The sequence below is a fragment of the Struthio camelus genome, chromosome 3, assembly GCF_040807025.1.
Source record: "Struthio camelus isolate bStrCam1 chromosome 3, bStrCam1.hap1, whole genome shotgun sequence".
Classification (NCBI taxonomy): Eukaryota; Metazoa; Chordata; class Aves; order Struthioniformes; family Struthionidae; genus Struthio; species Struthio camelus.
Window position 1 is genome coordinate 23,239,505 of NC_090944.1, and position 24,904 is coordinate 23,264,408.

At 39.3% G+C, this 24,904-nt stretch overlaps 1 long non-coding RNA gene across 2 annotated transcripts in view; it reads left to right on the forward strand.

The window, feature by feature from the left end:
* Positions 1–24,904, forward strand: part of LOC138066550 (uncharacterized) — a 123,644-nt gene that overhangs the window by 83,579 nt on the left and 15,161 nt on the right. For both annotated transcript variants that reach the window (XR_011139862.1, XR_011139863.1), the window contains one exon: positions 7,904–7,988. This is a non-coding gene — a long non-coding RNA (uncharacterized lncRNA). The remainder of the gene's footprint in view (positions 1–7,903; positions 7,989–24,904) is intronic.

Sequence of the window (24,904 nt, forward strand, 5' to 3'; positions counted from 1 at the left end):
TGTTGCTAAAAAGTGTGAAAACAGGCAAAACCACAAGGTGATTGTGTGATTGTGCTAGAACTAACAAAACAGTCCCATAATACAATCCATATTCCATCATATTCCTTGCTTAATTCTGACAGGAAATTGAATATGTTTTTCAAGACTCACTCATGCCTAAAATGATCCCGGTTTTGTAGAAGAAAAGCTTTTTTTATTGTAAACAAGATATTCCCTTCTTTTTAACTGAGAAAACGTGTAATATATTGAAAAAGGGCACTGTTTTCTCTGTGATCACAGATACCTCAAACTATGGAAATGGGAACATTTTTCTTACAGTTTTTTGTTACTGCAGAGTCATAAGATGACAAAGCCATTGCCTGCACAAGGAGGTTGTATTAGGAATATTTGAATGCATGTCACAATTAAAAAGTTTGAATTTCAACAATGTTTCATAATTTGCAGATGCCAGGCTAACATTGGAGACGTAATTCTGTCCACAGTCTAACTGAAAATTAGAATATTTGCCTCCAGCTAATGCTTCAGGACAAATAACGCTTACTACGGGAAAGTGCTGTATAGATAAATCATCATCAGCTCTTTCAATCTGCAAAACAGATTTTCAGACATTTTATCACTTGTAAAGAAAGTTTTGAAATTGTGAGAGAGATTTGTTTTGTCAGCGTCGGATTTGTGGGAATATTGGAGCCTCTCTACACACAAAGATAACCTCTGTATCCTGCAGTTTAAGAAATCTTGCTGTTTTGTAGTTATTGGAAGGTACGTTAAGATAAAATTGTCCAGCTGTGACTTTTCCTTGAGATTGCTGACAATGTGGGTAAGGGAGAGACATGCAGTAACTGACGGACTACAAAATTATGATACGGATTAAATTTATGATATCATGTATGAAATAAAAGATATACTATGACAAAAAATTTAATAATACATTCCTTAATAAAAAAATACAGTTCATCTAAAAACACCCTGTGGTGACATGGGAAAAATTGAAAAGAAATTGATTGGCTTTCAAATACCTGACTTCATGTTTTGCTTGCTATATATTTTAGCATATAAAATTATTCTGCCCTGATTTAACTACTTCCTCTGCAAAATTGTCATTTCAGGAAATCGTAAGAGTTACTAAAGTGCTGAAACTTTGCAGAAGGCTGGATATAGTTTATTTGTATAAAAAATGTTGTGTATCAAAAGATTAAGTAGGTACACTGGAAAAGATTAAGATCTCTTGCATTAGAAAAAGGCTTAGTTCTATGTTTCCCAGTCCTAGTTTTTTCAGCGCCTTAAACTCACAGAATTTTTATGTCTATTCTTAACTCAAATGCAGAAATGAAAGAATAGATTCCACATTTAAGGAAACTTGGAAAAAATAAAGGATTCTAAATAATTTAGATTCTGCTAAAACTGACCTTCATATTAATTCTGATTATGTGACTAACGAGTTTTATAAATTTTCGTCTTAAATAAAGACCAACTGAAACCTAATAAAACTGACAATAGGTAGCATTTAAACATAATTTAGGGCTTGCAATAACCAATTTATATACTGGAACTGCAGAGATATATACTTGAAAATACAATATCCACTAAGAAAAATAATATTTTCAAGTGATAACCATTAAGATAAAATGTTGTCCTTGATTTTCATATGTTCGTACTTTATTTCTACCCAAGAAAGACGATTAGCCTAGGTAAACTAATAATAAAATCCTTTACACATGGGACACATCCATAGGGGAACTCTTCTGGCTCCTGAACAGCTTTGCAAAAAAGGCAAAGTCAGCTAAAAATAGGTGTCCACGTCAAGGAGAGTCTGACTCTGAATAAGGGCAAGGTCAGGCCCAAGCATCTCTTTCATTAATGTTAGGTAAAACAGGTCCCCACCTTTATTGTAACTCTGCAAACAGTGCCTCCAGGCAAGATGAACACAATGATGCTGCACTTGCAGTTTTTTGATCTACTTTACAAGACTGAATTACAATAATTTAGTCTGGAAGCAATGGGAAGTATAAATTACTATGACTCTATAGTGCTGATTGACATGATTATGTGAGAAGAGAGATAGAAAAGATCTATTAGGTCATCTTGTCCATTCCCCATGATACATTATAATGTCTCCAAAGGAAATGTTATAATGTGTTGTGACAAGGACCTGGCTATTAATAATACCATTAATAATTTTTGTGACATTTTTAATTCTCTTTGCTAGGTTTTTTTTCTCTGTAATACAATAACAGATGCCTTGCTCTTTTGCAGTATTATCAATATATGCAATATAGGTGGTATGAAATTTAGCAAAATGGTTGATTGTCAAAAAATTGTAATCTATTAAATGATTAAAATGACTCTGTATGACCAGAGTGTTAAAATGTTACCCCATTACAAAATAACAACAACAAAAGAGCTCAAAGTTAACGTACGTAGATCTGACCTCACTTCCCATCATTCACAATACAAAGCAACTTCTGCTCCTGCCTCTTGTCCATTCCCTGTTCTATGGAACTAAAATTTGCATGGTTTTCTGGCTGGGCAGGAGTTGGGGGTTGGCACCCCATATGAGGAACAGAAGCATGGACTGTTATTTTATACTTTCATATTCTACTGTTTCCTACTGTTTCCCTTTCTGGTGGTAGGGGTATCTGAAAAGTGCTACAGAAGTCATTCCAGAAAGTGGCAGCCTAGCTGCTTTTCAGTTTGGCAGAAAAGATCTTTTCCTATGTTTCTCCTAGCATTCAGCATTTGCCTATATAGCCTTATGGGATTACGATTTGTCCTACCGTGCATACCAGTATGAACATGGTAGTTCTGCCCAGCTCAGGAGGGGAGCCACAGGTTTGTGGCTTGGGTTCAAGGTAGCGCTCCCAGATGTATTAGTGTCCTTCTCTGTAGCTTCCGCAAAGGTATTTAATCCCTTTCCTGCAGCTGCTTCCTCTCTTAATTTTATCTACACAGTCTATTTACATGACGAAGTCTACATCTAAACCACGGCCTATCCCTGGATAAGATCTGGGTTTGCACCTTCCCTCTCTTGCCACCAGCCCCCACTGGGCCGTGCTTCTTACTGGAAGAAACCTGGCCAAAGGGCAGGGAGGAGGCTGCTGCCTGTTCCTGTAGGTGTGGTGGAGCCTCACAGTGATGGCTGGCATCCCAGGGTGGTGGGACACACTGCAGACCACCTCTGCCCATGGTTTAGATTGCTGAGGGGCTGCTTCCTCAGGCCCTGCTTGTACCGTAGTGTGGTTAACAAATAGGAGCCTGGTTAGCTAGTGGCGTTTCTGACGTGAATTCTACAACCCGTACAAAGAAGGTACAAGAGCAGAGACCAGGCTGGAATACCAAGTAATGAAAGAGTGTTCTTGACGAGTAAAGCAATATTAGCGCCATTTTTTCCTTCCTCTATAGCACAGATTATTTGTTGTTTGTCCTTTTCATTCTATAAAGTAGATTAGAGAGATTTTTTTTCTGTAAATCAAGACTATTTGTCTTGGTTTATGTGAAAAATTGCATTGATTTCTATGCCACTTTCAGTGAATGACAATTTTCTAAAATAGTTTTTGTTTCATATTCTCACTAAACTTGAAAATATAATAACCATAAATTTAGCTGATGATAGCTTGATATGGACCACTAGCTACTCAATATGAGTGGATATGAAGCATGTGTGTGCATGTGTGTGTGCATGTGCTTTATTAATATTTATGAAATAATTACTAGGTGCAGCTAAATTCATTAATAACTTATTTTAGGACATATTTTACAAAATACATTAGTAATGAATTGTTAACAAGCAATGCCACTGAGAGCTGTTTTAAAGAATATGTAGGGATCATTAAAAGTAAGTACATGCCTGACTAATGCATGAATTCAAATGATTTTATAACACACTGTAAATTACAGTAAACTTATTAAATAATAAGAAATTAGTTATATAAATGGATATCATAAAGATATAGCCTGAAAATGGAATATAAAGCTAACCATAATGCAGTAATCAAACATTCTCAGTCTAAGTAACTTTTAGTTCTAGTTCAGGCAACACAATAAAACAAAGGGAATAGAAGAAAGTATGTGAAGGAGAGATCACAATATGGAGGTTTTCTCTGAAATGAATATTAAAAGCACATGCATAGATGAAAGCCTTAAGCAGTAAACGTAGTCGGCTATGCTATGGTTATTTTCTCCAGCTTTTCTCTAGTTAATGGAGACAGAGACTCTTCAGAGGGTGGTTGAACACAGAATACTTAGATATTCCCAGTTGCTCTTGGGAGAACATATCTCCCTCTGTTGACTGTCTAGAAAGCCTGTGAGGATTACGTAGCTAAGTTAACCAGCTGAGTCAGGTTTCAAAACTCAGGTGTTGTGATTATTCCTCCTAAATGTCAGCTGCCTGTAGAAATTTTACATGAGACCACTATTTACATAGCTGCAGACACTACTGGGAACTTGAAGCCATCTTACTTTCAGATTACCTTGCAGACATGTTTTCCAAAGTGAGATTCTAGATGTTGGCCCTGAAGCATGACTTTTAATGCTATGGTTAACTTTATTAGCAGCATGGCTTTGAAGACCAATTTTAATGAAGAATTCTTTCAAAACCTTGGGCCCACGTGGCTCCATGGATTATGGGCCGTTTCATTTGTTATGTGCTGATGCTGACTAATAATATGAAAGAACTCTGTGTTTCAGAAGTTCAGTGGCTCTTAATTACAGCAAGCTTTGAAGCACCCAATCATGTGTGACAGATTTCCTGACACCTCCTTTCCTTTTTCTTCTTGTGGCCTGAGCTCTTCCCTCCACCTCTCACGTTGCCTGGAAGTATTTGCCTTTGTCTTGAAGCTTTCTTTGAATCATCCAACCATTGAGAGATTCAGAATACAGGACTTAATAGAGTCACAGTATGATTTAACAAGATAAATCATATCCTATGCAATACTGGAAAATTAAAAAAAGGGTAACCAATATTTATGTCAGAGCTAAAGGAACTTGTATCTTGTGGTTTTGCCTTACCTCCAGAATAGCAATTAACAACAACCCCTATTCCCCATGCTCCGTTAGGAATGCAAAGACAATTTCTGATCTTGCAGTATTTGACTAAAAAAACTGAATACACATTAATGATGCAGAAAACAGTATTAACCAACCCTCTGGACACAACATACGGGGAAATCCTTTCAGAAATATGAACCTGAGCAGTCTCAAACTATAAATCATAAAGTAGCAAACTCCTTTTATTCGAACAATTAATTAATGAGGATTCTGCAAGGTCAGAATAAATTTCTCTAGGTATTTTAATGCAGCTGAAAATCAAGTAGATCTTAAGTGATACTAAGTGACATTCTCACGAAGAGGAACAGCCTTTAGTTTCCAGCATTAACAATCAATCAAGTTTATTGTGTAGTTAGTAGAGAAAAAGCAAATAAATCAGTCCATCCACTAATTAGGCCTAAAAGGCATGGGGTGAATATCACTCTGGAGGCACTCCTCTCTCTACAATGACCATACAGGTTGCTTAGATGCAGTGCACAACTTCTGGATGGCTAAAATTTGTCAAACGAATATCCTTCCCTCGACTTTCTTCTTTCTTCATTGGTCAAGTATATCACACACAAGCCAGCTATAATAGGATAGTATTTTTGAAAAAAAATAGTTTGGTCACTGAAAGCAAATTTCCAAAATGAGATATGCAATGTCATAACCTCAGCTTGAGCCAAGCACTACTCCAGGAAGGACTATGGGGTTAGGAGTTTGCCTGCTGTTTACGAGGATACTTTCGTTCTGTATTTTTTTAGCATGTGAGAAAGGTTAGCCCTGCACTAAAGGGCTTGGATCCTAAATTTTAGCATTTGCAGCTCCTAACTGTTTTCTGACTCAGAAAGACTGTAATAAATGTGAAGGATTCAAAATATGACAAACAAGAAGGCTGTATCACAGTTTGGCTAGACAGATGTTATGGTAGTAAAGGACTCCCCCCATACATACACATGCACCTGCATGAGTTTTTCATTTCCTCACTTCTTTTCCCTATTATTCTGCCTGCAAGCAGCCAGCAAGTAAGAGACTGAGGAATCAATTTTTTCCTCACATATTAGGCTATTTTAAAAAAATGTTTTCCAAAACAATTACATGATTTATTCCTTACCTCTCTCTCTTTGTTCCTATCAATATTAGCTTCTAGAGTTCTGTTTGTCTGGGATTTGTTATCTGGTCTTTTTGAGGTTTTGCTCATTTTCATTGATGATATGTTATTTATTTTGCAAATTTAAACGCCTGCAACTAAGCCATTAATCCTAGAAAGGTTCTGATAAAATTACATTTTTCAATGTAATAGTGGAAATGCAGAAGCATCTTTCATCTCTCTGAAAAAGGTTGTAATGCTCAACCATTTTCAGTGTGTGCCAAAGAGAGAGCAAGGCCCCTCAGTCTACTAGCCAGCAAGGATCTGTCTTGCTTCCCAAAGTTTGCTCCAAGGATGTGCTGTGCAGTTTATTAAAAATACTCAGTGATACGAAAGATGCATGTACAGCTTTTAAGCCATGGCGTCCAGGATTCTTGCACCTAGATGCAAGACCCTGATCTCCAAGCTACAGAGTCACCATCTCCCTTTCGAACTCTTGGCAGGGGAGGTAAAGAGCAGGGAAAGCTAAAGGATCGTGAACAATATACAGAGGTGTAGAGTCTTTCCACACTCCCAGTTTCAATTCCCAAACCAAACCCTAGTGATTAGGTCGGATTCCTATTTTGAATTGTCCCAAAGAGCAGAGATAGTGGTTCATGGGCCTCCACAATCTCAATGACAGCCTTTCAAACTAATACATGTATGGAAACTGGAGAATATCATGCTGCTTTTCTCAGATTTCAAAGAGAAGAGTAGCCCTGTGATGACTTTTAAAAGGAATATTGTAAGTACATTCCTTGAGCTGAAAGCTCCAAGGCACAACACACTCAGTATTCGATTGCAGTGTGATTATTTTTTTTCTCATACTGGTTACACAGAGCACAGAGTGAATTCAAACATGGCTCTGTGTAATTTCATATTGCCCGTGAATGAGGTACAAAAACACAGATCATCTTCAAAAAATCAGCTTTTTTGGAAAAAAAGAAAACAAAAGCAAAAAGTCTTTCAGAAAGTCTTGGCATGGATGTGTTAGGAACGTTTGATTAGGATACGGAAACTTATGGCAGGGGCTTAGGAGAGCAGAAAGAGTCCATCTACCTTACAGAAGAGACCTGCAAGGGAGCAGTGCACCGGGGCAGCCAGGCCAGACCCAGCCCTGGGCACTGGGCACCGGGGTGAGGGTCGGGGGTCCCATGTTTGGGCAGGGGCAGGGTCGTGGCAGGGCTGGAGTTGGCATGGCTGCAGCATCTCAGGGTGGTGACTGATGGCCCTGGGCTGGGAGGAGATGGGGCCAGGGTTGTGGGGGAGGTCGGGGAGGGGGGACAGGGACGGGGATAGAGAGGGCTGGGGGGGACCCTCGGGGCAGCCTGCCTGCCCTGGCTGCTGCAGACAGCACAGCATAGCAAGGCTGCAGAGGGCACGATACCATCCGCACCAGTTACTGATATTGTCTGTGCTGCATTTGCCTGGAACGTGGGGCCACAGCTCCCAGCAGAGCCTTAAAACATAGTTTTTTAAATTCTGCCGGTACAGTTTTCTGGCCCATACCTTCAAGCGAGCTCCCATTACTGATAAAGCTTCAAACAGCTGTACCTTTTATGTGTAAGAGTGATTGAAAATCTTCAGCAGACACAGACTGTAATTTACATGTGCTACTACAAGTGAAATAGCTAAATTCGAGTAAGACAAGCCCTTTGAAAATCTGGCTCAAGTTTGACAAAGCACTAAAAGTATCATCATTTATGTCCCACTATCTTCTCTCTGCATTTCTTTTTCTTGCTCTCATTCCAGATGAAAGAGACAATGAGAAAAGTCAATATATTATCATCAAAATACCTGGGATTTAGAGGCCTGCAGACTTCCATGGTTGGAACAGGTAAGAACATTTCTCAATATCAAAATGACTTAGAAGCTATCAGGTATAGAGGAAAATAATTATTACCTATCAATGAGATCTCACAGAACAGAGTAATTGGAAACTTGGAAAAGAAAATCACCGCTCATGTAATGATAGGAAAAATACATTATCACTGTGTACAGCAATTCTTGTTTCAGCGCGTGGTTTAGGCATACTTCAGAGAAGTAGCGCTGATGAGGTATTAATGGTATGAAAGAGTTACAGTCCATCAGTCTGCACACAGAAACGGCAGCCAAAGAGTCAGGATTAACATTCAACCTATTAACTTTTAGCAATTAGAATATGATTTTCTGAATACAATAGTGTCTAAATTTCCCTTAGTATTTAAGGTTTTCGAAAGCCAGGCACTTAGAGAATTTACTAGTTTGGTGCACACCTTCAGTCGTCTATTCTGATTTTTTCAGATGTGCTCAGTATCCTGTGGTTGAAGTAGAGGTTGTTCAATGTTAAACACAGGTCTTGGGTCATTACAACCAGTTTGAATGCATAAATGAGTACCCTATGCAGTACTGACATTAGACAGCTAGAAATACCCTATAGCTCAGGTAAGACGAGGTCCAAGGTCAACACTAGGAATCCGGGTTGCCTAAATCGGTTCTAGATATAGGACGACAGATGCGCTGTGTTATCAACCCATCCTCCAGTCTGTGCTTCAGAAGGGCACAGGTTTTCTGCAGATCCTCTGTTTTATCTGAAAGCCCCATCCAGCTGTCTCAGATACTTTAGGGCCTGTCAAGTCAGCTGAGATACCTTTTAAGGGAACAGAATTGAACACTCGCCATCATAAGCAAAATTTTCATCATTCCCTGAAACTTTTATAGCTGTGAGATGAGGGACAAGCCATTTGCAGACAGCTCTCAGTTTTGTTAATTGCTAATCTTCCTTTGCAAAAACTGTAGGAAAGGAACTGGCAGATTAGAGCTTTTTAAGGTGATTCCCAGTCCTGGTATTAATATTGGAGAAAAGGTGGTTCCCTTAATAGAACAGATTTCACTTTCTTGCAAATAGTGGTGAACGAAACTGTCGGCTTATGTCTACAGTTAACAGCTCCCTGCCTGTCTGCTGGCATGCTCCCAGAGGGATCATCCTTGGGCATTCAGTCTAACTTGCTCTAGAAAATCTTGTCCCCTAGCTGATTACCTACCTTGGCAACCTATTTATAATTCTTGCCCAGAAGGGTTCATGTTAAACGCTCAGTACCTACTGGTGTCTGGCCTTGGGGTTGTACAGTTATGGCTCATCTCACTTTGGAGTACTGAAAGTCAGGCCTCTCCTTGCTTCAGTTTCAGCACAGACAGCACTTCCTCAAAATTTGGCCCTTGCACTGTGGGGAGGGTTTGAAAACATGAACCATTGGATTAGCGATGCAGTAAAAATATTCATTGTGCTTTTAAAGTGCCAAATTTTTGTCGGGCTCCTTACAAAAACTAAGAGGAATAACAAGCAGACTGTACTAACCAGTAGGATGAACTATACGAGTGGTAATTTCTGTATCTCAAAAACAGGCAGTGAGCTGCTATTTTACACACACTATTTTGAGGATTTATTATCTCATAGATATAGGCAAATTCACAACCTTTTACTCATTCAGCAATCCACAGCACTTTGTTGTGCAAAGTTTAGGAGTTTGAAACAGAACATGCCTGCAACAGGCAATGGTTAGGAAAAGCAGTGTAGTACATGATTAGCAAGAACAGTAGTGCAAGTGAGACTCAACAGCAGTAACTGACAAGAACAACACAGGATGCCTCAAATCAGAAATGGAGCTTAGTGAAGCACAAACCACAGTAAGCTCAGGTTTGTGGTAACTGTTATCATCCATAGTTCTTTGGCCAAGCTTGTCAGATAATCCTGATAAATGCAGAGCAGATCGCATCTATATCATTCAGAGCCATAGCTGGTACTGGGAGTCATCTTTGGTAGTCTGAAAACAGCCTGGAGAATGAATGACTGTTTATCAAATGTTTTTGCTTCCTATATTGGCTGAGTTATGTTCACAGCACAGCCTACATGTTTAAGATGACCAGATTAATTTTTTCAGGGATAAGAGAGGTTTTTCCCAGGTTTTGGTCTTGTAATGAGAATTATAGTCCTGTGTGAGGCTACACACACCAGGAAAGGATCAGGGATGGAGTCATGTAACGCAATGGGAGAGGTCATGGGTACTACATTAAGTTATGTGGACTAAACCCACAGATGATGGCACCATTTTAGCTTCTGCTGGGAACTAGTTCAAAGGACCTTTAGATTCTCACTTCTGTCTTTTACTGAACCAAAGGATTGGATTGGACAGTGTCTAGTCAAATCCAATAAGAAAATGCTGAAGTTCTTAAATTTGTGGTCTGTGTGAATATACCCTCCTACCTATATGTGTAGCTTTGTTCTGTGGAGTGATGCACACATATACACACATACGTACACATGCATATCTCATTAAGGAGCATTTTTTTAAATTGTGAAAAACACACTTTAGCTAACAGTGTATAAACTAAATGAGACAAAAACAACAGCCACTTAAGTGTCTTTGGATTTACAGTTATTCATCAGCTTACTGATGGGTGGAAGCACTTATACTGTTTCTATTCAGAGTCGTTCATAAGCTGTGTGGTCTAACCCACATAGGTGGTGGTCAGGAAAAGCAGAAAAGAGTACTGACTCACTGAGCAATGATTCTGTTTTCTTTTTAAGAAGTCCAGAGCAATTCTGAATTTCCATGAAAGTGAGAAATTGGCAGGGCCAGGTAAAAGTAGTGATAATACAGACTAGCATTCAGTTTTTCAGCTCAGCTCTCCATGTCACCTGTTATCTCCAACCCTCCTATTTTTTTTCTGATTTTCCACTTCTCCTACACTGAAAAAGTCTTCACATTGGATGGTGCAGGGGTTTAATGAAATGGACTGGTGTTAACCCAGGCCAAATCCACTAGATTCCTTTCACATATCTCATATGCACACTACGCTCTACAAACCCAGCTGCTTGTATATACAGCCCTAGTGTCATGTATCCTTCAAAGGGGAGACTGTGACATCAAACTATTGATCTCTATCCATACAGGCACATATTTACTAAAGGAAATAATAGGCCTAAAAATATTCAACTAGTGTACGCCTGTTACTTTTTGGAGCAAAAGAGAAGCAAGTCTGGTGAATCACTGTGGAAGATACCACAGAGTGAGGTTTTCCTTCAGGCCAACATGGCAAAAGTGCTCTGCAGGATCACAGAGCTTTCCATGGTCTTCCTTTGCTGACACATGAGATACTGCCATGTGGCAGCTTTTACCGGAAGATGAATTCTGGGGCACCGAGCTACGGGAACAGGAAGGCACCGCAGCAGTATGTTACAGCTGGGAACCTACCTCCCACCAGAACTCCTTTGAGCCAGGACTCCAGGTAGTATGGGCACCTTCTCCTATGCTCCTTAGAGCCTATGAATCAAACCAGATATTATCTGATGTAAACGACCAAGAAATATAATCTTCCTGTAATATCTTAGATGAAGGCAAGGGAAAATCATTGATAAAAAAAATGAGGGAAAACATGAAAGAGAAGCAACTGAGCTATTCCACCTACAGATCAGGAAACTTGACAAATCTGGGTGTGTGGAGGGAGTAAAGGCACTATAAATATGCCTAGATTAGGTTCAGGCTTAAAAGCAGATGGATAATTCTAGAATTAGACAGAAACTAGTTTTGAATGTTGATCGCATTACTGTCACTGCACAAAGAGGTCCCTGGGGAAAAATCTGTGATAGCTAAAATTTGGATCAAAATGATTAAATAAAAAAGGACACAATGTATAAATAAATATTTTACTTTACATTCCAGTTCTAGATCTGAATACCTTCAAGACCTCAGCTTTTGAGTAAAGACGTCACAAAAATCCAGGCAAAGTACAAAGAACCTGTTAAGACAAAATAGAGGGCTCTTTCAGTGCTGAGAATGCCACTTCCAGGCTGTGCTCTCAGCAGGCCTTACCTTCTCCTTGGGCCTGGACTGGCTGTTTTTTGGAGCAGTGCATAGTATCCTGCTCTTTCTCCAGGCAGATCCTCTCTACGTGGAAAAGCAGCATCCCTATATATTGAAGGCTGCACTGCTCAAAATGTGAGTCAGGCTCTGCCATCAATTTGATTCCTTAATACATATCTATAAAGTGCTTAAAAAGATGCTTTAAAAATACGAAACTGACACAACTTATTATATCCATCCACTCGTGCCTTCCCACCCCCAGCAGCAGGCTGCTCTGACCTCGCCCTGCAAATTTATCAGCTCCCTATCAATAGAAAGTTTTGCAAAGCACACAGATTTTGCTCTCTTCTTTCACATCACCAGATTCAGGCCCTGACACAACAAAGGCATAGACTTTTTTATAAATCAGCACAAAGCTTCACTACCCAGTACAGTACCTTTAGGGCACAAGTAGTTGAGTAAAAGCGTATATCATTACTGAACTGCAAAATACGGCAGTGTGCCACTGAGCAAAACCAGCGTCACTATTTTTTTGTTAGGAGGTGTTTTTTTCCTGGATTTTAGCCTAAGTTAAATCTGTTGGAAGCGTTCCATTTCTACTCTTTATCCATTTGAAGCGTATCTTCTATCTGACTTGCCCGTCTCTTGTATGGACCTCTCCAGTCTGAGCTGTGTTTGGTTAAACAACTGCTACAGGATAACTGCTTTGTGGTCAGGGCTGTTATATTTCTGTCAGGGTCTTTTTCACTTCTGCATTGAGCTATGATACTAAAAGGAGAAAGATGGATACGCAGTGGCAGTCCCTTTCTGATATTTTGAGGTTGTGTATTCCCCTTGCGTCTTTAAGTCTTTTTGCAATACTGCATGATAAAAACAGTTGCGTGTTCACTGTGCAATCATCTAAAAACGCTTAGGCACAGGTAGAAGGGTGGGTTTGACAACAAATATAAGTATTTGTAAAATTAACCATAAGTCTGTTCCAAACAAAATTAAATCAGAATGACTGTTTTCTGATGTAAATGTCCGTTTCTTTGCTATCGCTTTGCTGTTAATCCCTGTCTCTGAGAAAGGATAACTGTAATACAAGAGCTGGTTGAAAGGTTCTATTCAAAATATTCCTCTCCAGCCATCACTGAGGCAAGTATTCACAAAGGGCCCATGAGATACTCCTAGCATCAATCTTCCTTTTGGGCCCTGCAGGAGCGGAGGAGATATTGATTCAAACTCCGTGCTTTAGCACCACCTCTAATCCCATTTGCTTCAGCTCTGAAGCTCCTCAGGATCAAAATTTCCCTGACCTCATCTGGCTCTGCAGTCCCATAAAATACATAAAATAGTCATTTAGGAAACTGACTACCTCCTCCTTTTCCACACCCCAGAATGTGATTGTTTAAAATGCTTTGAACTTCCAACTGGAAAATTTGAAATTAAATAAATATTTCCTTTTTTCCCCCCCTCTTTTCCAATTGAAAATTGCTTTTGTCTTTCAAAAAGCCAAGCTGACTGGAAATAGTTACGTGATAATCTAAAATTAAATTTTTCCTTTAAAAAAATTAAGCAACATTCCCAAATGAAAAATATTGATTTTGACAATATTTTTTAAAGGGGTAAATTTTTTTGGTCTAAGTATTTCAGTTAGTGATGGAGCTATTCGGTTAGTGATGGAGCTGCGACAGACAACTCTGTGACATTCTGTGACTTAAAGAACATCAGTACTTTACGACACTTCTGTTGTGTAAAACCCAGCCCTTCAATCATGACCGTAATCTACACAGACTCTATCTTCTACAGTCCAACTATTTAGGGTTTAATTCTTCAGAAGCTGGGTACAAACGAGGAGTTTAATTCAACAGGACCTTGTTGAAGACTACTCTTCACAAGTAGTCACTGAAATGCCTGCTTAGTTTGCACAGGATCAGATTCAGGAAGTTGTACCACCAAGCTCTTCAAGAGATCATAAATTTTTTGTGAAAGAAAAGACGACTAAAAAAGAAACCACTTAGAAGCTCTTAATTGCAAATCTAATTGTTAACCCATCTTTTGTGGCAGTTAAACGGAATGGTGACCCACTGGAACATCATAAAGAAAGCAATCACATCAGACTTGCACTGTGGAACAACGACAACAATCTGTGAGAAATTCAATACTTACTGAGAGCTAATATGCTCTGCTTCCTAGAGAAAACATCAAACTCTATTAGCAAAGTAAAAGGATGGTGAGAAGATTTCTTTTGGGGCTGGCAGCCTTTTAAGGAAGCATATTGTAAAGGAATTATTACAGAAGGAACCTATCTAAGAAACTGAAAGGACAGAGCTGACTGTCTATGGAAATCACATATTAATATTTAAAAGCTCTCAGCAGCAGCTCCGTAGCTTTCAGAAGAGCTTCAAGCTTCATCTCTATCATTTACTTCAGTTAGGAACCCAGTCACCTCTGTAATTAATAGAGAGAGAGGCCTCCAGAGGGCAATTCAGCCACCTGAAAATTATGTCAAATGAGTCACCAGAAGCTACTCAGTGAACATTTTTGAATATATGTCCCTGTCTGTAGTGTCAAGCACTTCTGTAGTCTGCAGGAATTCAGCAAAAAAGGACTGGGAGACTTTCTCATTCCATCACCTTCCCCAGCTGCTGTAGATGTGACTGCAATGATTCAGACAAGCAGTCTTGGGAGTATGGGAAAGCACACCTAAACAACACTGTGGACTGTAATCTAATTTACCCTGTAAGTGATGATATCACTACATTAGAGCCATTTTCTCACTTTCTTTTCACACCTTCTGTTAAGCCAATGTGGTTTCTGAAGCCAGAGACTCCAAAGAGGAACAAGGTATAGAAACTGTCGCTAAAGGGACGAGAACGCTTGTTTTGAGGGAGCCCAGGATTTTTCCAGGCGCATTGCAGGGGACAGTTTCAAATGTGTACCCTGAAAGTCCATCTGCATCAAATTCACAACACCAGCCAGAATGCCACAAGGACTTTCTTTCTTTTTCTCTTTCTTTTTTTCTTTCCTTCTTCCTCTAGTCTCTTTTCGAGTCAACAGCTATAGAAATATTGCCTATCTTTTACTACGCGCTTACAGAACAGCTCCTCACTTTTGTGCTTGTTGAATCTCGTAAAGTCTTGTTTACATTTGCAATACTAGTCAGATTCCATCCTTGCACCTCAGTAATTACAATTCTGGAAGGATATTTTCTCTATTTTAATTTTAAACTTAGGTCTGTGGCATTGCGATACTGAGGCTGCTGAACAGCGGACACACAGGCATGCATGCAAATGCATAAGCAGAAAGCCAGGAATCAGACCGTATAGTAATTTGAGTAAATCATGAAACCATATTGGGTTTCTTTAGTAATACTCAAGGGGAGTAAAGTATAGCTCACCCATTAAACGCCTGAAACATGAGAGCTCATGTGAGATGATCTTGAGGTTCGGTTTGCAACAGGAAGTGAAACTGCTCTGACCTCTAAAGATCTGCAGCCCAGGGCTCTTATCTCTCTCTCCTGTGTTGAGAAACCATACTAATACATTACTAAGCTCCTTCAGGCAGGGTTCCCATCTATGTTACACGGTCAAAAAAATGACTGCCCCATTATAAGCGCAATAATACCACTTCTTTTTGGATTTATAAAGTGCTGTGACATGAGCACAGCAGCTCTCTTACTCTTGTCCTGCCTATTTTCTGAAAAGTACAGAACCGAAATGGACCATCATTGCTGCTATGGGTCTTAGCTCAGTTACGTCTGTGGGTAACCTGCAGAATTTCCATCTGCTTTCCTACTGTAACCTCCCTGCTTGATGGGAATAATAGCTTCCAGCTAACTTTTAGAGCCTGCATGTCACATTTCAGCACATCATCTTATGCCAAGGATAAGGAAGGAACATATTGCATGTCAAGACTGTAAACTGTAAGCAAGTTATTAGTATGGAAGGTGTAAATCATTGCCTAAGGGAGATTTTAGTCTTATGCCACAAATCCTCCAGGTCAAACATAGTTCACAGGTTAAAAAAGAAAATGGAAGTGAGCCTACCTAGCTTTTTTTTCATCCTTTTCTACTCTTAGCATGTTTTTTGAAGTCACTGGAAGAGATCTGAAGTTCAGAGGCTTATTATTGATGTAATGTAAAATTCTGCCATTCAAATAATCCAGATGAATGTCATAGGATGCTGTCCCTTTAAGGCAAGATTTTGAACCAATATGCAGGGCTAACTGTGCTTGACCTAGTTCAGGCAGAGCTTTCTGTTCCGCAAGGTAGAAAATCAAGTTAGATCACTGCACACTCTCACTCTCGCGCAAGGACTGGCACTCTACCCCCAGCATGGATCAGTCAGTGACCAGTTTTTACATCAAAGATGCCATTCTTTTATATAACGGAAACCTGAGAAGAAACTGTCAGTGGTATTGTTGCTTCTTATAAGCTTTTACCTCTTTGAGGCAGGATCCACTTTTTTACTTTATGTTATACAGTCTTATAGGTCCTTTTCCATGGCTGTGACTCTTTGGCCAAATTGCAGTGTAGCATCTTTTGAATCAGAGAGCTTGAGATGACGTCTTATCTATTTAAATATGTATCCTGGTATTGTCGCAAAAGCTCAGTTGAGGCTGATCTTCTTTCTCCTGGGTATCATAGGGTCATGTATGAATATGTAATTCTTGCCTGTGAAAGTCAGTAAATTAAATGGCCGAGTTGATACAGAAGAGATAAAAGAACCTATCTTGGTGATTTCAAGAAACATCATACTTCATGCACATGCCTGAGCTGGGCATACACAGACCCACTATCTGTGCAGAAATTGCCCTTGTGTGGAAAAATTCAAAAGTGAAAAATTCTTGATCTGCCTATCCCCTGTGTGCAGATCAGATGCGTACAACAGTGCGGATGTGCTTTTAAAAAGATACATTCAATGTTCATAGAAAATATGGACACAGTAAGGAGACCGTACAATGCCATGTGCTGTCCTCTGTCAATTCACATGAATAAACTTATCCTTGTTATTAAACATTGCTTATTGCAAGATCATACAGCCCCATGGAAGGCATCAGTCACCTTTCCTCACCATATCATCAGAGAAGAATAAGACCGGGCAGGCATTCCTGTGTGTGTCATGTGCCTTAACTTGAACTTTTGCAGAAGCTATAACAAATCACCTAGATAACCTGAAACCTGTTTTGGGCTTAGTGAAAACATCCATTGACATTACTATTTCTATGTGAGTTTTGCAAGCTAGGAATTGACAGCTACAGTCAGGTTCCTGGAAATGATTAGAGTGATCCCTTTTCAGATACTCAAAAAATGAGCTCGACACTATGTCATAAGATCTGTTCCAAGTCATCTTGGTGTAAATGTGCATTTGCCTTCCAGTTTGTTAAATGTCTTGCAGTGATTTTAGTAATGGTCAATGTAGTGGCTAATTCACCGTTGCATTCTTATTTTTGCTTCAGGATATCTTTAGTCTTAAGGCTTGACTTTGCAAAACTTCCTTAGCTTTTTGAATGTTAAGCAGCCAGATGAAATATCTCTGTCAGCCTGCAGGAGATATAGGCTCTCTCTCTTTTCTCGACACAGCTCCAGGGGCCGTATTCTCACAGCAACCTGTGTCTTTCATTCCCACAAATGTTACAAAGTTATATAAGTAGATTTAGAGAAGGCTACGACAATGCATTGTTATCCTACCTTCTGATACCATTGTTCTCTCCGATACCAGCACTTCCATCGCTCAAGTGATATTTGATGTCTCGAATCTTATAGCTCTATTCTCTGGTGGAGCAGAAACCTTTAGTACAGATTCAAGGTACACCCTGAATGTAATTTTTTTTGTGCATACCATTTCTTGCATAGAGAGGGGCAAACATCAAGCAGATTGATCTTTCTTCAGAAGTCGCAACACAGCTCCATTGCCAAGTTACCAGAAACTTTGCAAACAAATTAACAGCCTGCAGGTGACCAAGACTAAGAATTTGCTCACTATGTAAGAAGAAAGGGAAGGTACTATGCCAAAGCAGCCCCTGGGGAGGATATTTTCATTTTATAAGAAAAAGACACAATTTTATGCAAAAAGCATAGCTAGTTCTAATTTTCCTTCTGTGCTGCTCTAACTGAGCCCCACAAGTAACTCATGACCCTTCACTACCTAATAACTTCACTGCCTATCCTAAAGTAACTAGCCTGTTTGGCTGTATTTTTATTAATAAACTAAACCTAGCCTGGACTCAGATTGATCATCGGCACATGATCTATGCTGCTAAATGGTGGACACATTCCTGCACACAGTTTTTACCCAAGGCCAACTAGCATTCTCCCAAACTGAGTTTGGGGTTCAGCACGAGCCACGGACCGTTCCCAGTATGGATGAGTCCTATGTTGATGAGAAAGAGAGTTTAAATGGATGTAAGTAATTCCATGCCACTTGTCACACCCCCCTAGACAGTGTTCTCTAATTCATTTTATTTATTATTATACACACAGCTTAGCAGGCTCATGTTTTGAATTGTCTTGCCCTATGCTGGGCTGAAGCAGTCCCCTGCTAGTCATTAGTCCTGTTTGTCCTCCAATAGTTATATCTATTTTCAGTCCCAATCCTCAAAAGTGTGTTGTTTGTAATAACATATTACATGATCTAAGTAGAAAATATTCAAGGTAATCTGTTTTCTTGTGCTATGGCCCTTGCTGCAAAAATAAGTACATGCTTGGGTTTCCATAGGTATAGCTCAGTTACTTTGAAATAAAATGCATTTATTTTACAAGTAAAAAGGTCCTACTATGAAATCAAGAGTAATGTGCTACTTTCTGTTAGCTAACCCAACCAAGACATGTTTAAATTGTGTTTTTCAGAACAATATAGTGAACATTACTTTCCAAAATTTTACATAGATTCAACTGATCAAAAGTTAGCAAATACATTTGTTGATTAAAAAAAAAACAAACAAACATAGAATCCTGATCCCTCACTTAAACACTTTCCATCCCTGGGATTATCAGCAGTAAAAAAGAAAAGAAAAATATTTTATTTAGAAAGCCAACAGTTCTAACCTCGATCATTCTGTCATTCTGTTCTGAAAGTAAAACCTTATGAAGAGGTGTCATTTTACTAAGTCATTATTCAAGTCATTATTATACAATAAAGTATGTGACATCCTCCACTTTTAACAGTCATGAACAAAGGCACAAGACAGTCCACTAATTATCAGTCCCCAGTTAGGAAGACGTTCTCTTTTAAAATCATGGAGTCATCCCAGCTTATATATGCTTCCATTTTGAAAGGAGAATTTCACATAAGCAAGGAACAGTAACTCCAAAGAAAAGAACAACTTTTTAAATAGGGCTGAGACACTCTTACCTGTAGCAGCAAAGGGTAGACACACAGGCCCCAGGCTGCTTCCCAGACCCATGGTCCTGGGTGACAATTCTTTACCTTTGTTTCACACATAAATTCAGTGTTCTTGAGAGTATAGGATTTGACTTTCTCAAACAAGTAAACCAAATCCATCATCTAGGGGAGATAAAAATGCGCCCTAATGCAGTACTTACGAATGCAATGATTAACAGACTGATATTGGGACTTCATTAAGGATGGGAGTTTTCTCACTTACTCATCCTGTCTAGAAGTTGCACATCTACTGTATATAGATCACTTAGCTGTGTCAATAGTCAGTGGAAAGAGACAGGCGTCTGTTAAGGGCAATTTATTCCAGCCATCCTAGCTCCCTGTTTAGGATTCGATGAGTTATATCCTGGAGATGGTTCTCCAGCTCAGCCTAACCTAACTTTTAAATAGCAAAGATGAGTTGAGATGAACCTCTTCTTCTAGGAACTTGTCCTTAAAAATCCAGCTTTATATGACCATCTTTGTTTATTAAAGAACAACAGTTTAATAAGCACTAAATTGTTTTGTATTAAGCTGCCACTGTTCCTCCTGGCTCTACCAAGCATCCAATCTACACTTCCACTGTGTCTAGATCTCCTTTACCTTTCCTTCCTTTTAACAACCATGACTCACTAAATCATCTTCTTTTAATTACTAATTCACTTCTACTGTAAGGCTTACTATATACTCCACAAAGGCTAGGCAGCTAGGATGTAAAAGCTGCAACTTATTATACTAATCATGCTTGTTTTACCACTCCTTTATCTTCTCCCTCTTTGTTTAACTCACACACAGTATATTATTTTATACTAAAATTGTGATTCTTTGGGGCAATTACTCTTGCTTGTAATTACATCTGATACAGCGGAGAGCGTAACAGTGCTCAGATCTTCAGAGCAACCCCTAGCTGTTAGTATAATTCAGATAAATAGCAATTCTAAACTATAGTTGTACTAATAATGGGCAAAAAAAAACCCATAAATTAATCATGGATGAATCCTTACTTCCATTAACATTCATTGAGCCAATGAATCTGTGCAGCATTAAGTATTTTTAAATGGATATTCTACATACCTCTATCTATCTATCTGAGTTAAAAACAAAAACCCAGGAAAATTTTGTCAATTTTCTAAAGAAAAATGACTATTATATGTTACCTACAGGGGCAGTTTTTGCAAAATAACTCTTCCTGAACTATTCATAGTTAATTTCCTATATGACTGCTCTTATTCAGGAATAGATGCTACTTTTTTTGCAAATGAACCACTATGAATCCACTATGGATATAGTTCATCTAAAGGACGGTACCCGTATTCTGGAGTGAGCATGACCAACCAGCTACTCTGCCCACCATCAACAATTGAACTTGAAATTGAACTTGAAATTCCTCCCTATGACACAGACTCTCCAATTCAATTTTATTGGGATATATTGGTCTTGTTTGCGGGTATGGCACCTGATCTTGGAAGTTCATTTGAATGTTGTAGGATATTGAACTGAGACGTGACTCATTCTCCTCTGACACATGCAGGGCATTCCTATTCTAGGAATACAAAAGATATTCTTGGTTCTAGGTGTTCCACACCCCTGTTTGCACCTAATCATTTGCGGACAGTTAGGAAAAATCATTAACAAAGACATAAAATCTATTCTTACAATAATCAGGATAAAGAAAAAGCTTAATAGTTTGCTTTCCACTAAGAAAAAATTGCTTTCCTGCAGCAGTCAGTCTTCTACATGGAGTCTAATTCCAGCAAATTGGTACTGGTTAGAGAAAACATGAACATCATGACTTGAACATCAAGACTGTTCAGGTTATTGGTTTTTTCATATCTCTTCATAATCCTTAACATGGCATGTCCTTAGTTCAGCCACTGGTAAACTGAAGACTACAATAAAACTTTATTTCATAAGATATTATAATTCTTCAATTTTTTGTTATTTTTATTAAATCCTTTGAATTTCTTAAATAAGAGCACCACATAAAGTCAAAGTGTATGGTATCTTAACTATAAGACCCTAAGAGTTCAGACCATACCTACTATAAATAGGCCAAGTCAGAACACAATGTAAATGTCACCTCTGAGTTTTTAAGGTTGCCAGTGTTGGAGCAGACCAATGGAGACCTGACTTGGTTTCACATGCTGAGGATTCACTCTTTGGACCGCTAGAAACATCACTCAGCTGAAGAAACACAGCTCCTACTTTGAAGCTGCGTGTAGCTAACACGTGAAGGGTCAGTTTTAGAGCAGTAGTAAGTATTTTACTCATGCAGGCCACCACCTGCACACAGAGCATTCTTAGATATAAACATTCCCACAGAACATGGGAACAATTTGTTTATAAGAAGAAACAGTGCACCATTTTTCTCAGTGCAGAAACATGAAAGTTCAGAGGTTGATATAAGCAGCAGGAATAAACTGTGAACTGCCTTTTATAACTTTTTCGTAAGTGGTTAAAGGAATGGATAGCTCAGAGAATCAGTGATAAAATGTGGAGCATTTCTACTATAGGTTTATATAGTGGTTTAAACATGACCCAGTCATATGGTCTAAAAGTCCTTACCACCGGAGGCAGTACGGTGGTCGATGTAAAATGGTCTTGTGGTCTTAGGGCAGTTTCACATCACAAAAACTACCACCACAGTTACTGGAACTAACTGAACCCCTTTGTTTGTGGTGCCAGCAGGGAGGTCAAACACAACAGAGCGAGCACCAAGTCAGCTCCCTTCCTGAAATGGTCCCTCCGCACCCGGAGCCGCCAGCCAGTGCCCTTGCTGTGCTGCCCCCACCAACGCTTGGGCAGCCAACGAGTCCTGCTCTCTAAACACTTCTGTGGTGCATTCTGGCAGCGCAGAGACAGCACGTTATTGCTGCTGCCATGAACGGATGGGTCTCAGGATTAGAAGTTTTAACCTGGAATATGGATTACAGGCAGGCAGAAATCAGGAACGAGGTTAACTGTCGGGCAAGGAAAACTGTCAAAAAAAACTACAGCATTACTAGCACAGTATTTCTTCCAAGGCATGACTGGCTACGTATTCCTTTGAGCAGCACTTGTGTGATATCTTTAACAGCACCATCTGGTGACTCCCAGTACTATGACAGATTTTGCTTGAGTGAACTGGGCGTGTACAAAAATTACCACTGTAGCACCTGAAGGTTGTGTGAAGGTCTGATCTTTCAAATTAAACACCAGCGCGTGTTGCTTTTTAGCATTTACCAGTAATTTCTAAGTAGGAGCGTGTTATACCTATGGACTTGTGCACCCATTTTTTTGCGCACACTATAGCCAGTTCTGTAAAAAATCTGCCGCTGGATGCAGTTGTAGAAAAACAAACTGGGTGCCTGCAGCTGCTACTGTTTTGAAACACTTCTGTTACGTTTTGAGACACAGGTTTTGTAAGTATCTATTTCTACATTTGAAACCTTGTGTAATATGCATAGTTTCTTTATGAGATGTGATATCCTGTTTGGATATTTTCGATTTTATGCCAGAAAGAATGCATTTCAAGCTTATGAAACTAGACAAAAAAAGAAATCTCAGTGCCTTGTGGACAGAGAAGAAATGTTAATTTTCAAAGGCGTTCATCAGGGTATATCTCAAAAATGTCAATATGAGGATGGAATAATTAGAAAATAAATAATGTGGGGTGGAAAAACTCTACAATAGGAAGTTCTGATAAATATTTCAGTAGCTGGAATCAATATTTACTTTACTTGTGTTAACACTGTACAGTCTATCTACTTAGCAGATAAAAATAAGTGTAAGGAAGCAATCACAAATAGTTGACCAGCTATTTTACTGTCAAACCCTTGTTCTTCGTCTCTGAGCTCCATGGATCAGGGCCCACAAATCTCTCTGGGAGTGTGAATCCCCAGCCAGGGAGGAGGGCATGCTGGAGGGGCTGAGGCACAGCACGTGTTGCCTTTTTTTGCTGCTCTCTGGAATGCCCTGGCCTCTCATCTGCGACATTCTGCTCTTTCTTCCCTGATCTTAAACCCAGACTTAAAGAAATATTCTTCTTACTTAAATATCTGGCACTAGACTTCTTTTAGAATATGTGTTATGAGCATCTCAGGTATATTTTATAACAGGCCCTGGCAATCCTTGGTGGAAAGGTGTCCTGCAGATAAAATGTATTCTTGGTTCGCTCACAGACCTAATATAAGCATCCTGAATCTGATGCTATCTGTGGATATCAGATGTATTCAGAATCTCCAGCCCAGGACATTTTTAATCATTAATATCCAACGTAACATGTGGAATACATAAAAGATTCTGATTCCAGGCGTTTCACTTGGAATTTTTTAAAGCTGTGGGTTGAGATCAGCCTCTTCAGATGCATTGCTGCTAAGAATACTGACTGAAAAATAACATTAGACTTGCAAAAAAACAGCTTCATATTTTATACCAATTCCTATTTCCAGTTTAAAATGTGATTCAAGGTCTAAGATGAAAAATACTCTTTAAATGTGGGAAGGCCATACATAGTCTATAATTACAGTAATAAAGTAGAAGGAACTGCTTATTTTGTTGGTTTCTTTTTACAGAACCATTTCCACATCCTCTGTTGTGTGGTGGTTTTTCCAAAAAGAAAAAAAAAATTGTACACATGGTGAGAAGCACAAAATCCCCCCTGGGGTACGTTGCTCTTTCCACGATGTAAATGGGAAGTGAAAATAGGTTCATTTTTCTTTGAAGTGCTGATGTCTGAATGTAAACCACACTGACAATATGAGTCTCAGTGTAAATACTCATCAGTGACACCCAAGTTAAATAGGAAAAGGGGAAAAAATGTCTAGGCCAGCCCAGTAGTAACTGAAGTGGAAAGTATTGTTAGAATCAATATTTATTTGCCTCTCTTCTTGGGAAGTTTTTCCCTAGAAAAATGCGTAGTGCACAGGTCTAGTCCTTAAATGTGTCTGTGCAAAAGGCTTGGTTATTTTACATGCTATCAGTACAAAATAGAGAAGCAATATGGTGGCCCAAAGCATATCTGGCTGGGGAGGATGAGGTGACCTGCAGTTACCTCACGCCACTGGCCCCTTTCCCTGTGCTACTGCATGCACGGCCAAGCAGAGCTCTGCTGCAACTGCTGGCTTGCAAAGCTGGGTGTTATCACTAGTACTTACTAGTTGATACTAGTAGGATAAGGCCCAGAGGCTGAGATCCACACCTCCATCTGCCACCAATTGTATGTTCACAAAGACGGCATCAAGCTTTGCATTAAGCAGCTTGCTAAAGGGGAGATTTTAAGTTACTGGTAGGTGACTCACCTCAGCTGAAGCTGAAGTTATGTGTCTAAAAGTATGATATACCAGAAATCATCCCCACACTGTATAAGACAAAATCAAACAGTAAGCATCAGGAGATATAGTCCATCCTACAAAAGATGAGGACCAATGGCAGGATATGTCTACGTAAAAAGACCAAGCGCTTGCACACGGCAGTGATTAGAGCACAGCTAACACGACTCTGGAGGACCTAGAGCTCGTATTTAACAATATTGAATGTGAACGATGCACATAGAGAGGTCTCCGCCC